This window comes from Bubalus bubalis, chromosome 16 (genome assembly GCF_019923935.1).
Source record: "Bubalus bubalis isolate 160015118507 breed Murrah chromosome 16, NDDB_SH_1, whole genome shotgun sequence".
In the NCBI taxonomy this organism is placed as follows: domain Eukaryota; kingdom Metazoa; phylum Chordata; class Mammalia; order Artiodactyla; family Bovidae; genus Bubalus; species Bubalus bubalis.
Window position 1 is genome coordinate 38203211 of NC_059172.1, and position 16057 is coordinate 38219267.

General features: G+C 39.1%; 1 pseudogene; it reads left to right on the plus strand.

The window, feature by feature from the left end:
* The first annotated feature begins 2709 nt into the window (after positions 1-2709).
* Positions 2710-3653, plus strand: LOC102409807 (annotated as a pseudogene).
* The last annotated feature ends 12404 nt before the right edge of the window (positions 3654-16057 follow it).

Here is a 16057-nt window from a genome sequence, read left to right on the forward strand (position 1 = left end):
ACACTGAGAAAACCAGAAGGGAAAGAGACACGAGTACCCCAATGTTCATCGCAGCACTGTTTATAATAGCCAGGACATGGAAGCAACCTAGATGTCCATCAGCAGATGAATGGATAAGAAAGCTGTGGTACATATACACAATGGAGTATTATTCAGCCATTAAAAAGAATACATTTGAATCAGTTCTAATGAGGTGGATGAAACTGGAGCCTATTATACAGAATGAAGTAAGCCAGAAAGAAAAACACCAATACAGTATACTAACGCATATATATGGAATTTAGAAAGATGGTAACAATAACCCTGTGTACGAGACAGCAAAAGAGACACTGATGTATAGAACAGTCTTATGGACTCTGTGGGAGAGGGAGAGGGTGGGAAGATTTGGGAGAATGGCATTGAAACATGTAAAATATCATGTATGAAATGAGTTGCCGCCAGGTTCGATGCACGATACTGGATGCTTGGGGCTGGTACACTGGGACGACCCAGAGGGATGGAATGGGGAGGGAGGAGGGAGGAGGGTTCAGGATGGGGAACACATGTAAACCTGTGGCGGATTCATTTTGATATTTGGCAAATCTAATACAGTTATGTAAAGTTTAAAAATAAAATAAAATTAAAAAAAAAAGAAATATATTCATACATGTTGTTTTTCTATATGCTGAACTCTTTTTTGGTGTTCAAAAAGGCTGGAATAAAGCAAATTAAATTTTTTAAAATTAAAAAAATAAATACAATGGACTACATGATTTGAAGGATCCTAGAAGAGTCGGACACGACTTGGAGAAGGAAATGGCAACCCACTTCAGTACTCTTGCCTGGAGAATCCCATGGACACAGGAGCCTGGTGGGCTGCCATCTATGGGGTCGCACAGAGTCGGACACGAGTGAAGCAACTTAGCAGCAGCAGCAGCAGCAGCAGAAAGAACAGACCTGTACATTTAGCTCAGCTACAGTCTTCTCTGCACTCTCAGTCACAATTCAGAAGGAGAATCTTAGAATCTTTATCACTAATGTAAAAAAGGATACCAGATCACTTTTTCCACAATTTTTTTCTCCAGCCTATTCCCCTTGTATGTTAGTCAACCCTCCCCTATACAATCATAATAGTTTATGCAGGAGTCTGTCATTGCTTAAAGCACTTTTTCTTGTACTACCCATTGTCCTTAGAATGGCTTTCTTTTTCCCTCTTTTAAACTAAGGACATTTCCTAATTAAGTTTTGTGACACTAGTCCTTAACAGCATGATGAGGGAATGTTTAAATGACAAGAAAGCAATATCAACATTGAATAAGTGCCTAGAAGTGTTTGAAGGTGGGGCGGGGAGGACAGGGACTTGTATGTGGATTACTATATTGAAGATGGAAAGAGGAAATCCAAAGGAGATGGAAGGGCTTTAAAGGTGGACATCATCACCCTCACATTATTGCAGTCAAAAGAATGTTTTTCATCAGCCCAGCAGTAGGGCTTCCCTAGTGCCTCAGCAGTAGAGAATCCACCTGCCAATAGGGGAGACCTGGGTTCAATATCTGGGTCTGGAAGATCTCTTGGAGAAAGGAATGGCAACCCACTCCAGTATTCTTGCCTGGTAAATCCCATGGACAGAGGGTCCTGGCAGGCTACAGTCATTGGGTTTGCAAAGACTTGGACATGGCCTGGAAATTAAACAACAGCAACAATCAGTCCAGCATAGCTTGGAGGAATTACTCAATCTCATGTTAAGGTTGTTTCTTCAATAAGTTAGGAATTCTACTGATATGAAGGTTGCTATGCTATGCTATGCTATGCTAAGTCACTTCAGTCATGTCCAACTCTGTGTGACCCTATAGACGGTAGCCTACCAGGCTCCCCCATCCCTGGGATTCTCCAGGCAAGAACACTGGAGTGGGTTGCCATTTCCTTCTCCAATGCATGAAAGGGAAAAGTGAAAGTGAAGTCGCCTAGTCGTGTCCGACTCTTGGCGACCCCATGGACTGCAGCCTACCAGGCTCCTCCGTCCATGGGATTTTCCAAGCAAGAGTACTGGAGTGGGGTGCCATTGATATGAAGGTTAAGAAATAGAAAAAAAGCAATTTTAGAAAGAATCCATAGGAAACAAGTTAAAATGACTTATAAGGAAGAATCCAGTTAACTAACTCTATTTTTGCAGTATAATATTTTTAAATATATAACTCAAAATAAATGTGGCTGAAAGATCAGATAGGGGTGGATGGAAGTTTACAGCTATTTATGTGAGTCCCTAGTTTGTGACAGTCTCTGTTATTTCTTTGCATGCATTGTTATAGTTAAATTGTGGATGTGACACATTCTGTATGGTCTTTAAAAAAAAAAAAAAACAGGAAGAAACTTGCAGGTACAAACTTGGACAATAATTTGTCACAAAATGTAATAGTTTTCTAAGTAATTTTCTATGTCTTTTAGTTTCTGTAAAGACTTAATTAATCAAAAAATAACCTTGAATAAATCAAACATGTATAAACAAATCATATAACTTCATCCCCTTACACTCTCTAAAGTAATAGGAATAAGTGAGTAGAATAACAAAAAGGATAACAGATAAATTCTCCTGATTCAAGATAGCCTGCTAGGACCCACAAATCACTAGGTAAAGCAAGTTCTATTTTCATATACCTCAAATCAATAGTTAATTTTTAATCTTAATTTTACAGGTCACTAAAAGAAAGCTATAGAAATAAATGACAAAATATGACAGCACACCAAAATGGGAATATCTTCACTGAGGCTTCAGATTTCCTCCTCAATTGTTTTGGTAGGTGCCCAAGCTGGCAACTCTGGTTGTCCCTGCCCCTTAGCCTCTTCTTTCTACTGGCCATGAGGGCCAACACCACCCTCTTGACCACCATCCGGCTGGAGGCCTCTCTACATGAGCCCATGTACTACATGTTTAGCCTCCTGTCTCTGCTGGACATGGTACTCTGCCTCACTGTCATCCGAAGGTCCTGGCCATCTTTTGGTTTGATCTCAGGTCCATCAGCTTCTTCACCTGCTTCCTTCAGATGTTCAACATGAGTTCCTTCCTTGCCATGGAGTCCTGCACGTTCACGGTCACGGCCTATGACGGCTATGTGGCCATCTGCCATCCACTGAGGTACACATCCATCATCACTGACCAACTTGTTGTCAAGGCAGCCATTTTTATTTTGGCAAGAAATTCCTTTACTATCTTTCCCATCCCCATTCTCTCAGGACGACTCCATTATTGTGGGAGAGATGTCATTGAGAACTGCATCTGTGCTAATGTCTGTGTCCAGGCTCTCTTGTGATGACATTACTATCAGTCGTTTTTATCTGTTTGCATTTGGGTGGGCACTGCTGGGATCTGACCTAATCCTCATCTTCCTCTCCTACACCCTCATCCTGCGGGCTGTTCTGAGACTCAAGTCAGAAGGAGCTGTAGCCAAGGCCCTAAGCACATGTGGCTCCCACTTCATCCTTATCCTCTTCTTCAGCACCATCCTCCTGGTCTTTGTCCTCTCTCATGTGACAAAGAAGAAGGTGTCCCCTAATGTGCCAGTCTTGCTCGATGTCATCCACTATGTCATTCCTGCAGCCCTCACCCCATTGCTTATGGGGTACGAACGCAGGAGATTAAGCAAAAAATCCAGTGATTGCTGAAGAAAGGATGGTAATTAAGACAACTAGGTAGGATGGTTTTTAAGTCAGTAATAAGAGAGTGGACTGAAGTTCATATCTATAAGTTTTAATCTCAAATTGGATGGACTGACTGTGTCCCCTTTAATAAAGCTGCAGTTGCTTTTAGAGTTTCTCTCTCTCTCACTCCTCATCAGAAAATCTCCTTGGCCCTTCTTCTTTTGTCCCACGCTTATCTTATTTTGCCCAAAGTATTGAGTTTTCTTAGGCAGGTTCTAAAGTGAGAAATTTACGTTCATAAATATATAACTTAATATGACATAAATTTTATATTCTTGAGAATAAAACTGTGGATGTTTTGTGAACTGTGACGTATAATGTGTACTGTGTTCTTATTCTTATATCCACAGAAGTAAGCATATTGGAGACAAAGACATGAATTTCAGGCCTTAATGTTAGAAGGTTATTGCTAGTCTATAATTAGGTATTTTGTCTGAATCTTCAACCTCATTATAGACTTTTCTGTAACTGAGTGCTCTCTCTCAACATGCAAGCACATTGCTGGTTTCCTTTGTCATTCTGTCTCTTCTCTTCTAGCAGACAAGGTTTTCTTTGCAATGTGTATTGCAAAAAGGACTTCCCTATATCTCAAATGATAAAGAATCTGCCTGCAATGCAGGAGACCAGGGTTCAGTCCCTGAGTCAGGAAGATTCTCTGGAGAAGGGAATGGCAATCCACTCCAATATTCTTGCCTGGAGAATCCCATGGACAGAGGAGCCTGGCAGACTACAGTCCTTGGTATTGCAAAGAGTCAGATACAACTGAGTGACTAAACCAGTTTCTTATATTAAGAGATGCCTAATTTTTTATCCCCATGAATCTACACTTGACCACTTATCTTTGTGATTCAGAGTGTCACATAAGGTATGCAAATATAGCTTTGCTAATAAGTTAAAGATTTATAAGCATTATAATATATGATTCAGTAATAATACTGAAATATAAAACAGATTATATGATTATTGTTCCCTATTATTTGGATATCTTCTGAGCACACATTTCCTGTGTCTGGGAATTCTTTTAACTATTAAGCTACAAAAGTAAATAGAATTTTATTAGTGCTTTCAGGAGCTCAAAGTTTGATTTGGAGGAATATAAATATCAATTCCAGGAATATATTCTTCTCAAATGAAAAGGCTGAGAAATGAAATAATGTGCCTCTATGGGTATTAAGATGCTGAGCAACCAAGGAAAGCACTGGATAGTGTTAGAAGGTCTGAGTTGTAAGCCTTGCACAACCACAAACAAAAAGTAGTTTTAGGGGAACAAATGAGGTGATGTCACTGTGCTTAACAGTATTCTATTATCTAATAACAGTGAACAGTTTTATAAGACCCTTTCTAGATATAAACTTGTGTGCTCAATGACAACTTAAACATGTATTGTTTTGACCATGAACAGAAAATCTCCCCAAAGAGTTCAAAACTATCCCCAAAGTCTAGTTCTTTCAATCTTCACTGAAAGCACCAGGAATACATCCCTTGACCTACTTAAGCATGCCTTCTGCAAAGCTATATCCATTTCCTTTTCTTCTTCACCTCACAGTGAGAAACAATAAATTGGTATTTGCATTCTTAGTTCCTTCTATGAACAATTACTTGAAAAGTAAGCATGCACTCACATAAAAAGCAATAAGTAAAAGCATGTTCAATATTTTAATCAAGAATAATACATTTCTCAAAAGTAAAATCAATTTTAAGATCCAAATATGTTCACATCATAGCTAATCTTTTTCTTTATTAAAGAAGATCTTCCAAAAACAAACCTCATTGACTCAAAGATTTCAATCTAAGAATAATGTCTTAATTTAAAATGTGCATGCATAGATACCCATTTCTATAGTTCCCATGTATAACTTATCATTAAACTCATCGCATCAATTTGGAGCTATACCTCTGCTTCTTGACTCAACACCAATTTGCATTCATTCCATTATGGCCAATACTCAGCACTATGCCTAATACATATATTATATTCAAATAGTTTTGATTAAATGAATGGATGTATAACCAAAACTAATAAAATATAGTCGTTAATTGTTTGAATATCAGGACATACATTAAAACTCATAGGAGTGCCACACAGCAAAAGGCTTAGCTAGTGTAATTTGTGCCCTCCATATACCTCAAGGGGGCTTCCTTGGTGGCTCAAATGGTAAAGAATCTGCCTGCAGTGCAGGAGATCCAGGTTCGATTCCTGGGTTGGGAAGATCCCTGGAGAAGGGCATGGCAACCCACTCCAGTATTCTTGCCTGGGAAATCCCAGGACAGAGGAACCTGGAGGGCTGCAGTCCATGGGGTCACAAAGAGTCAGATATGCCTGAGAGACTAACACACATGAGACTTGTATTTGGGCTTCCCTGATAGCTCAGTTGGTAAAGAATCCACCTACAGTGCAGAAGACCCTGGTCCAATTCGTGGGTCTGGAAGATCCCCTGGAGTAGAGATAGGCTACCCACTCCAGTCTTCTTGGGCTTCCCTTGTAGCTCAGCTGGTTAAGAATCCACCTGCAATGTGGGAGATCTGGATTCGATCTCTGTGTTGGGAAGATCCCCTGGAGAAGAGAAAGACTACCTACTCCAGTATTCTGGCCTGGAAAATTCCATGGACTATATAGTCCATGGAGTTGCAAAGAGTCAGACATGACTGAGAAACTTTCATATATATCTCAAGGAAAGTTAAATCTTGGGTGTGTGCTGTCATGTCTGACTCTTTGTGACCCCATGAACAGTTGCCCACCAGGCTCTTCTGTCCATGGGATTTTTCAGGCAAGAATTCTGGAGTGGGTTGCCATTTCCTCCTCCAGAGTATTTTCCCAACCCAGGGATGGAACCCACATCTCCTGGGTCTCCCCACTGAACCACCTGGGAAGCCCAACTAAATTTTACTGTTATTAAATTCTGTTATTTGAGTATTAGGTGAGTGACTCTCAAATTGTACCAACTCTATAACTCTAATATTATGTGTTTAGTTTTATAACAACTATCTTCTAAATGTTTAAGGGAATGTACACATGTATATGGCTTCCCAGGTGGCACTAGTAGTAAACAACCCACCTGCCAATGCAGAAGACATAAGAGAAAGAGGTTGGATCCCTGGGTCAGGAAGATCCTCTGGAGAAGGGCATGGCAACCCACTCCAGTATTCTTGCCTAGAGAATTCCATGAACAGAGGAGCCTAGTGGGCTACTGCCAGTAGAGTCTCAAAAAGTTGGACAGTGCTGAAGCAACTTAGCACACAAGCGTGCATGCACACGTGTATACATTTTTAAATAAAATAGATTCAAAAAGCACTACTATATTTATCCTGTGTGATTTGTGTATAAGTACCTACAGATAATGGAGCTCTGCCCTTTCTTGGATTTTTTTCCATGATGACTTGCTTCTAGTCAGGAATCTAATCTGGAGAGAGCTCTGGTCTGGAATTTCATTGATCTGCTTTCTAACCTTGTCTTTTCCAGCTATAGTTTTTCAATGTTGAACAATTTACTTAGCCTCTTTGACTATTAGTATTTAATGGGTCAGGTCATATAATCTATTTCATAGTGTTCTTATGAAGATAAAAAATAGAAAAAAAAATGCTAGTTAAGTTTAAAAAGTATTCAAGTAATGTTGGTAGCAAACTCCAGGAGACAGTGAAGGACAGAGAAGCCTGGTGTGCTGCAGTTCATGCGCTCCCACAATTGAACACAACTTAGCAATTGAACAACAATGATGGTATAAGGAGCCATTATTTATGCCACCTCTTCTTTAACCCTCCTCAGTTCAGTTCAGTCGCTCAGTCATGTCCGACTCTTTGCGACCCCATAATTTGCAGCATGCCAGGCCTCCCTGTCCATCACCAACTCCTGGAGTTCACTCTGACTAATGTCCATCGAGTCGGTGATGCCATCCAGCCATCTCATCCTCTGTCATCCCCTTCTTCTCTTGCCCCTAATCCCTCCCAGCATCAGAGTTTTTTCCAATGAGTCAACTCTTTGCATGAGGTGGCCAAAGTACTGGAGTTTCAGCTTTAGCATCAGTCCTTGCAATGAACACCCAGGACTGATCTCCTTTGGAATGGACTGGTTGGATCTCTTTGCAGTCCAAGGGACTCTCAAGAGTCTTCTCCAACACCACAGGTCAAAAGCATCAGTTCTTCGGTGCTCAGCTTTCTTCACAGTCCAACTCTCACATCCATACATGACCACTGGAAAAACCATAGCCTTGACTAGATGGACCTTTGTTGGCAAAGTAATGTCTCTGCTTTTTAATATGTTATCCAGGTTGGTCATAACTTTCCTTCCAAGGAGTAAGCGTCTTTTAATTTCATGGCTGCACACCATCTGCAGTGATTTTGGAGCCCCAAAAAGTAAAGTCTGACAGTGTTTCCACTGTTTCCCCATCTATTTCCCATGAAGTGATAGGACCAGATGCCATGATCTTAGTTTTCTGAATGTTGAGCTTTAAGCCAACTTTTTCACTCTCCTCTTTCACTCTCATCAAGAGGCTTTTTAGTTCCTCTTCACTTTCTTCCATAAGGGTGGTGTCATCTGCATATCTGAGGTTATTGATATTTCTCCCGGCAATCTTGATTCCAGCTTCTGTTTCTTGCAGCCCAGCATTTCTCATGATGTACTCTGCACATAAGTTAAATAAGCAGGGTGACAATATACAGCCTTGACGTACTCCTTTTCCTATTTTAAACCAGTTTGTTTTTCCATGTCCAATTCTAACTGTTGCTTCCTGACCTGCATATCAGTTTCTCAAGCAGCAGGTCGGGTGGTCTGGTATTCCCATCTCTCTCAGAATCTTCCAGAGTTTATTGTGATTTACACAGTCAAAGGCTTTGGCATAGTCAAAAAAGCCGAAATAGATGTTTTTCTGGAACTCTCTTCCTTTTCCCATGATCCAGCGGATGTTGGTAATTGTATCTCTGATTCCTCTGTCTTTTCTAAAACCAGCTTGAACATCTGGAAGTTCATGGTTTACATATTGCTGAAGCCTGGCTTGGAGAATTTTGAGCATTACTTTACTAACCCTCCTTAACAAATAATAAAACTGAGCCTCTTAGTGTCTTTCTGATGTTATATAGCAAGTAAGAATCTCCAGTGGAAAGGGTCTAAAAAGGAACAGCTTGCCAATTATACAAGGCATTTCTTTAAAGGGAAACCCTCTGTTAGCTTTTTAACTCACTGGTCCTTAGCAAGATTGGCTTGACATCTTGCAATTTCCAGATGTCAGATAATGATATCCAAAAACTCTCAAAAAATACTAAATTAACCTTGCTTTTATGAGTGTCAATGATAAATGTTTTAAAATCACATAAACTGCAATTTATGTAAGAAAGAGCCTTAAGTGAAGGACATGATGATTACAAAATAGTTTTGGAAATGCAAATGGTCATTTGTTTTCCTGGAACTGACTTTAACTCTCAATAACTAGAGAGTTATTGGCATGAAAAGTGCTCTCACTCCTAACAATCCAAAGGATAAAAAGGAGCTTATGTCGCTTAAATATTATTAAATTAAATAAATCTTGGTTATCAATCAAATGAAAAATCTGGACTGATTTGGGAATGTCCCACTTTAAAAGCTACCTGTATGACTTGTAAAAATTGACTGGAAGAGGTGGTGCATGAGAGGGTAAAGTCCAAGAGATAGGTGGTAATTCAAAAGTGATGACCCTGCCTTATAGTCAGAAACACATATAACTTCTGGTGAGACCACTGTTTATTAAGATGCTATGAGCAAATAAAACTACAAAAAAGAAAATAAGCACAAAGCAGCAAGTGTAAGTGAAAGTGCTCCAAATAGTAGGCACAAATCTGAGATCAAACTGCTTCTGATATAGACAATTCTGTGGAAGAGGTGCCAAGGTGAGAGGCAGTGGTTATTTCAAGTTTTATGTTGACTAATGGCTTTCCAATACAAAAGATACTAGGGAGCCAAATTTTATAGTATTAGTAGTAACAATGACAGCGTAATAACAGTCAAGTGCTCCTAACATGCTCACATTTATTCCTCACAAGTATGCAAATTAGGAATATAAAACAGATGATTTAAGGGACTTGTCACATGAAAGAGCTGGAAGCTGAATTTTCTTCTATCTAACCTTCAGCCCAGGACCCTTGGTCACAGGAACAGGGGCTAATTAGAAAAATCCAGTAACAGAAGATGAACCACCCTTTTGAACAGCCACACACTAATTGCAGTATATTGCTAAGTAATCAATTAGATAAAGAAATTATCTTTTTTACATTAAAAGTGTCACAAGAGTAGGGCTTCTTGAAAACTCCGCTCAAGTAGAACTATTTTTCACACACATGAAAAGATTAGGGAATGGATCTGAGTGTTTTACAGTCAGTAGAAACTGTCAACATAGAAATGCACAGGATTAAATTTAAGCACAAGACATATTTTTATCGAAAGTCAATTCAGTTGCTAAGTTGTGTCCGACTCTTTACGACCCCATGGACTGCAGCATTCAAGGCTTCGTTGTCCTTCACCAACTCCCGGAACTTACTCAAACTCATGTCCATAGAGTCAGTGATGCCATCCAACCATCTCATCCTCTGTCATCCCCTTCTCCTACCACCTTCAATCTTGCCCAGCATTAGGGTCTTTTCAAATGAGACAGTTCTTCACATCAGGTGGCCAAAGTATTGGAGTTTCAGCTTCAGCATCAGTCCTGAATATTCAGGACTTATTTCCTTTAGGATTGACTAGTTTGATCTTCTTGCAGTCCAAGGGATGCTCAAGAGTCTTCTCCAACACCACAGTCTAAAAGCATTAATTCTTCAGTGCTCAGCTTTCTTTATAGTCCAACTTTCACATCCATACATGACTACTGGAAAAACCATAGCTTTGAATAGACGGACCTTTGTCAGCAAACTAATCTCTCTGCTTTTTAATATGCTGTCTAGGTTGGTCATAGCTTTTCTTCCAAAGAGCAAGCATCTTTTAATTTCATGGCTGCAATCACCATCTACAGTGATTTTGGAACCCAAAAAAATAAAGTCTCTCACTGTTTCCAATGTTTCCCCACTTATTTGCCATGAAGTGATGGGACCAGATGCCATGATCTTAGTTTTCTGAATGTTGAGTTTTAAGCCAGCTTTTTCACTCTCCTCTTTCACTTTCATCAAGAGGCTCTTTAGTTCTTCCTCACTTTCTGCCATAAGGGTGGTGTCATCTACATATATGAGGTTATTGATATTTCTCTTGGCAATCTTGATTCCAGCTTGTGCTTCATCCAGCCTGACATTTTGCATGACGTACTCTGCATATAAGTTAAATAAGCAGGGTGACAATATACAGCCTTGATGTACACCTTTCCCAATTCAGAACCAGTTCATTTTTCCATTTTTGCTTTTAACTGTTGCTTCCTGATCTGCATACGGATTTCCCAGGAGGTAAGTAAGGTGGTCTGGAATTCTCATCTCTTTAAGAATTTTCCATAATTTTTTGTGATCCATACAGTCAATGGCTTTGGCATAGTCAACAAAGCAGAAGTAGATGTTTTTCTGGAATTCTCTTGCATTTTTGATGATCCAGCAGATGTTGGCAACTTGATCTCTGGTTCCTCTGTTTTTTCTAAAGCCAACTTGAACATCTGTAAGTTCACAGTTCACTTACTGTTGAAGCCTGGCTTGGAGAATTGAGATATCACTTTACTAGCATGTGAGATGAGTGCAATTGTGTGATAGTTTGAGCATTCTTTGGAATTACCCTTCTTTGGGATTGGAATGAAAACTGACCTTTCCAGTCCTGTGGCCACTGCTGAGTTTTTCATATTTGCTGGCATATTGAGTGCAGCACTTTCACAGCATCATCTTATAGGATTTGAAATAGAGAAATTGGAATTCCATCACCTCCACTAGCTTTGTTCGTAGTGATGCTTCCGAAGGCCCACTTGACTTCTCATTCCTGGATGTCTGGCCCTAGGTGAGTGATCACACCATCATGGTTATCTGTGTCATGAAGATCTTTTATGTATAGTTTTTCTGTGTATTCTTGCCACCTCTTCTTAATATCTTTTGCTTCTGTTAGGTCCATACCAATTCTGTCCTTTATTGTGCCCATCTTTGCATGAAATGTTTCCTTGGTATCTCTAATTTTCTTGAAGAGATCTCTAGTCTATTGTTTTCCAATTTCTTTGCACTGATCACTGCGGAAGGCTTTCTTTTCTCTCCTTGCTATTCTTTGGAACTCTGCATTCACATGGGTGTATCTTTCCTTTTCTCCTTTGCCTTTCACTTCTCTTCTTTTCTCAGGTATTTGTGAGGTCTCCTCGGACAACCATTTTGCCTTTTTGCATTTCTTTTTCTTGGGGATGGTCTTGATCACTGACTCCTGTACAATGTCACAAACCTCCATCCATAGTTCAGGCACTCTATCAAGTCTAATCCTTTGAATCTATTTGTCACTTCTATTGCATAATCATAAGGGATTTGATTTAGGTCACAGTTGAATGGTCTTTGTTTTTCCCTACTTTCTTCAATATAAGTCTGAATTTTTCAATAAGGACTTCATGATCTGCACTACAGACAGCTCCCCATCTTGTTTTTGCTGACTGTATAGACAGAAGATATCTCCATCTTTGGCTGCAAAGAATATAATCAATCTGATTTGGATATTGACCATCTGGTTATGTCCATGTGTGAGTCTTCTCTTGTATTGTTGGAATATACATTTCTGAAAAATAAAAAATAAAAAGACTTTTTTGATAAAAAATATATTTCTGATAAAAAAGATATTTTTATCAAAACATTTCTGAAAAATCAGAACTTGATACTCATTGATATCAAAGCTATTTGCCTTGACCCTTTTAGCCCTAGAGTTTTGTGTTCTAAAATTAATCATGCCTTTATTTCCTAAGTATCCCATTTTATCCATTTAACTGGTCCAGGAAAATTAACTCTGAGACTCTTGCTATGCTTTGGGGGCATTATTTACTCTGCTTAGGGAAAACAGATCTTAAAGAACTGAGAGTAAATCTTTCTCCCAGTGGGATAAGAAGATGCTGGGCTCTTGATTCTCTGAAAGGCCAACAAGACAGTCTTTCCCTGGGGAAGTAGAAACTCAAGTATAAACTCTCCTTTCTGAAAGCCAGAGTGTAGAAGAGCCAGACAGAGACAGAACTCCCTGGCAGAGATCGCTGTCTCCATCCAGTAAGTCTGCTCCAGCAGAAAATTAAGTCACCACTGTGATAGTGGACACCTCGCTAAAGCAGGGACTGCACTGGTAATAAAACTGGGTTTGCAGTTGGAAGACCTGTAGGTTTTAGGAAAGGCGTTTGAGGACAGGACTTGAAGGGACATGAGAAAGAGAAGTGGCATGGAGCCAGATGAAGATGATGATGCCAAAGCTGAGCCCAGAGTCTGTGTGTGCTGGGGAGAGGTTTGGTCCTTGTGGGAGTTCATGGATTTGCACCAGAGTATCATGTTGGAGAGAGCTGGACAATCCTTGGTTGAACTCTTCTGAGAACACAAGGGATAATGCAGATTTAAAAGGGAAAAAACATTTCCTATCACACTCCTTTGATTATCATTACTTAGGAATCTTCACTAGTTTGCCTTTTACTGCCTTTCTCATTTCATAAAAGTACCTGATCCACTTTCTGCTCTCTCCTTTATTTCTCTGACTCCTTTTGTCTTCTTTCTTCTCTATCCAATCTATTTTGTTGTAATTTCAGAATTTTCTTTTTGCATCTTCTCTCCACCATCTATATTTTTGGGCACATATGCTTCTGTTCTCCCCCACTTCTTCTACTCTCTCTCTCTTCCATTCATTTGGACTAGAGTCACTTCACCATGCACAGCTTTCTCCAGACCCACATAGATCCCCAGGGGAAGCAAGCTTAGAGTACCATTTCCACTCAATGCTCTTCTCACTCTCATTATTATGATTTATTACTACTTATCCCTCTTTCTTGCTTTACTCAGGTCCCTTTGAAAAAATGTGACAACAGACTCAATACTTTTTTTAATATTAATGAAAATTCCTATATCTTCTATTTATTTTAATTTAGTACCCAAAAATAACTGATAAAAGTCTCTGCACAGGTGTGGCTCTGTAGACCAAGAACAATAATCTTACAGGACAAATCATTAAGAAGGTTTCCCTGGTGTAATGGCCTAAGAGATCACAGTTGCTGCTCCAAGGAACCCGTCTACAGGCTTGTTGGAACAACAAAATGAGCAGTGAAGTCTATTAACCTATGCAGTGTAACCTAACAATTGGAGGAAAACAGGGATGAATGATATGAATACAGAGAGTTAAGGAGGAGAGGCATGAGGGCACAGTAGAGAAGAAATACTCTTCAAAATAGAAGCTAAGAAGCTTCGAGTTAATGTGCAACACGGAAGATGGACTTCTAGTTCTAGTGGTCTGACACTCGTGGATTCTTCTGATTAAAATAGTCATACCCACCATTATGATCATCTTTTCATCTCTGGTGTTGGAAGTTAGACCATGTTATCTAGGTGTCTACATTTAGTTATATCTTGATATATCTAGGTGTATTTTATTTTTTTAATCCCATTTGATTTAGTGGACCTCTTGGTTCTGGTTATTGATATATTTCATCATTTCTGAAAGGCTCAAAGCTCTATCCCTTTCTTTTCTTCAATCTGGAACTTGGATTTTATTTGTTAGACCTTCTTACCCTATCCTCAATTCCTCTTACACTTTCTTCAGCATTTTTCAACCCATGGACTGTAGCCCACCAGGTTCCTCTGTCCATTGGATTTTCTAGGCAAGAATCCTGGAGTGGGTTGCCATTTCCTTTTCCAGGGGATCTTCCAGACTCAGGAATTGAACCTGGGTCTCCTGTATTGCAGGCAGATTCCTGCATTGCAGGTGGATCCTTTACTGACTGAGCTACAAGGGAAGCCCCATCTTTTAGTTCACTAATTATATTTCAAATTGTGGTTTATATGCTATTAAGCTTATCTCTTAAATTTTTTGATTATTATATTTTTATTTCTAGGAGGTATAACTGGTATTATTTTAAACATTATCTTTGCTTATATTTTCAAGTCTATCTCTCATTTCTATTTTTAAAGAGCCATTGGAAAAAATGCTTCAGTATTAATATCAAATAATGACTATCTCAAGATTTTGTAGTGAATTCTATGATCTATTGTTTTCTGGGGTTTTACTCCTAATCTTTTTTCTTTTCAATAATTTTTTTACTGCAAACAATTTCTTCAGAAGTCTATATTGAAATTCTTTGAGGCCTGAGATAAAAATTTGTTCCTCAAAAAGGATTTTGATTTGATCCTGTTGTTTTCTGATGCCACTGCCCATAACCCAGAATAACTTAAATATCTTTTGAGCCAAAGGGCTGGTGTGAACTCAGGATGCAAAGTCACATAGGACCAGCTTGTACATCAGAATTTACAGGGAAGATTTTTCCCAAGTAATGAGATTTGAAGTAGTTTATTTCCTTAGAAGTTCCCAGTGCAGATGTGGAATGGAGATGAAGGTGGGGACTTATTTCTAGTGCACAACACCATTCAGGATGTAGTGCTGTAAAGTCCGACAATATAGGAGATCACATAATAAATAGATTCCCACCCTGCTTGAACCTGGATTTTATCTTCTGTCCCTGAGCTCTATTATGTAAGAAAACTGGTGCTGATGTTCATGAAATGCCACCAGTGTCCTCAGGTTGAAAGCCAACATTGATGTTTTGTTTCAATGTCTGAATTTCACTAGGTCCTTAATCTGATAAATCTTTCTTTTCTGTCTGTTCATGCATCCATTAAAGGCATTTAAATACACATATAAACACAAGTATTTATGGGTATAGGTATAAGTAAGAATATCGGTGTGGGTATGGATGATGGGCATTGATAGAGATTTGACTTAGACATAATATTAAAAATGTTTTTATTAATTTTCATCAGGGAGTTGCTCTATGTACCCAGTCTATCATACCTTTGCATACTTGCAGTTTTTACTCCCTTAAAAACTTGATTGTGGATGCCATCTACACTTTAGAATGCATTTATATACATTTAAACTTTAAACTATAATGTTTTCTCAGCCTTTGATTTTATCTGATACTTAACTAATTTCTGACCCATTAAACATCAACGGAGGAAACAGACTTGTGTGAGTGCCCTCCAACATTCACAAAAGAGAAAATGGAAGATGATACATAGATGAAAGAACCATAGGAAACATTTATTTATATATTCAATGAAAACTTATTAGCCACTTCTGTGTGTCAAAAATGTTCTAGACACAAGGAATGGGAGTGAAAGAGGCGGCTTGTGTCCATATCTTCAAGGATCTTATAAGTTAAATCCACACTCGTGAGAGTCTGTGGTAGAATTAACACCTTCTCTCTTCTTCAGCTACCTAAAGACATCTTCCTCCCTGAAGTCACTGCCA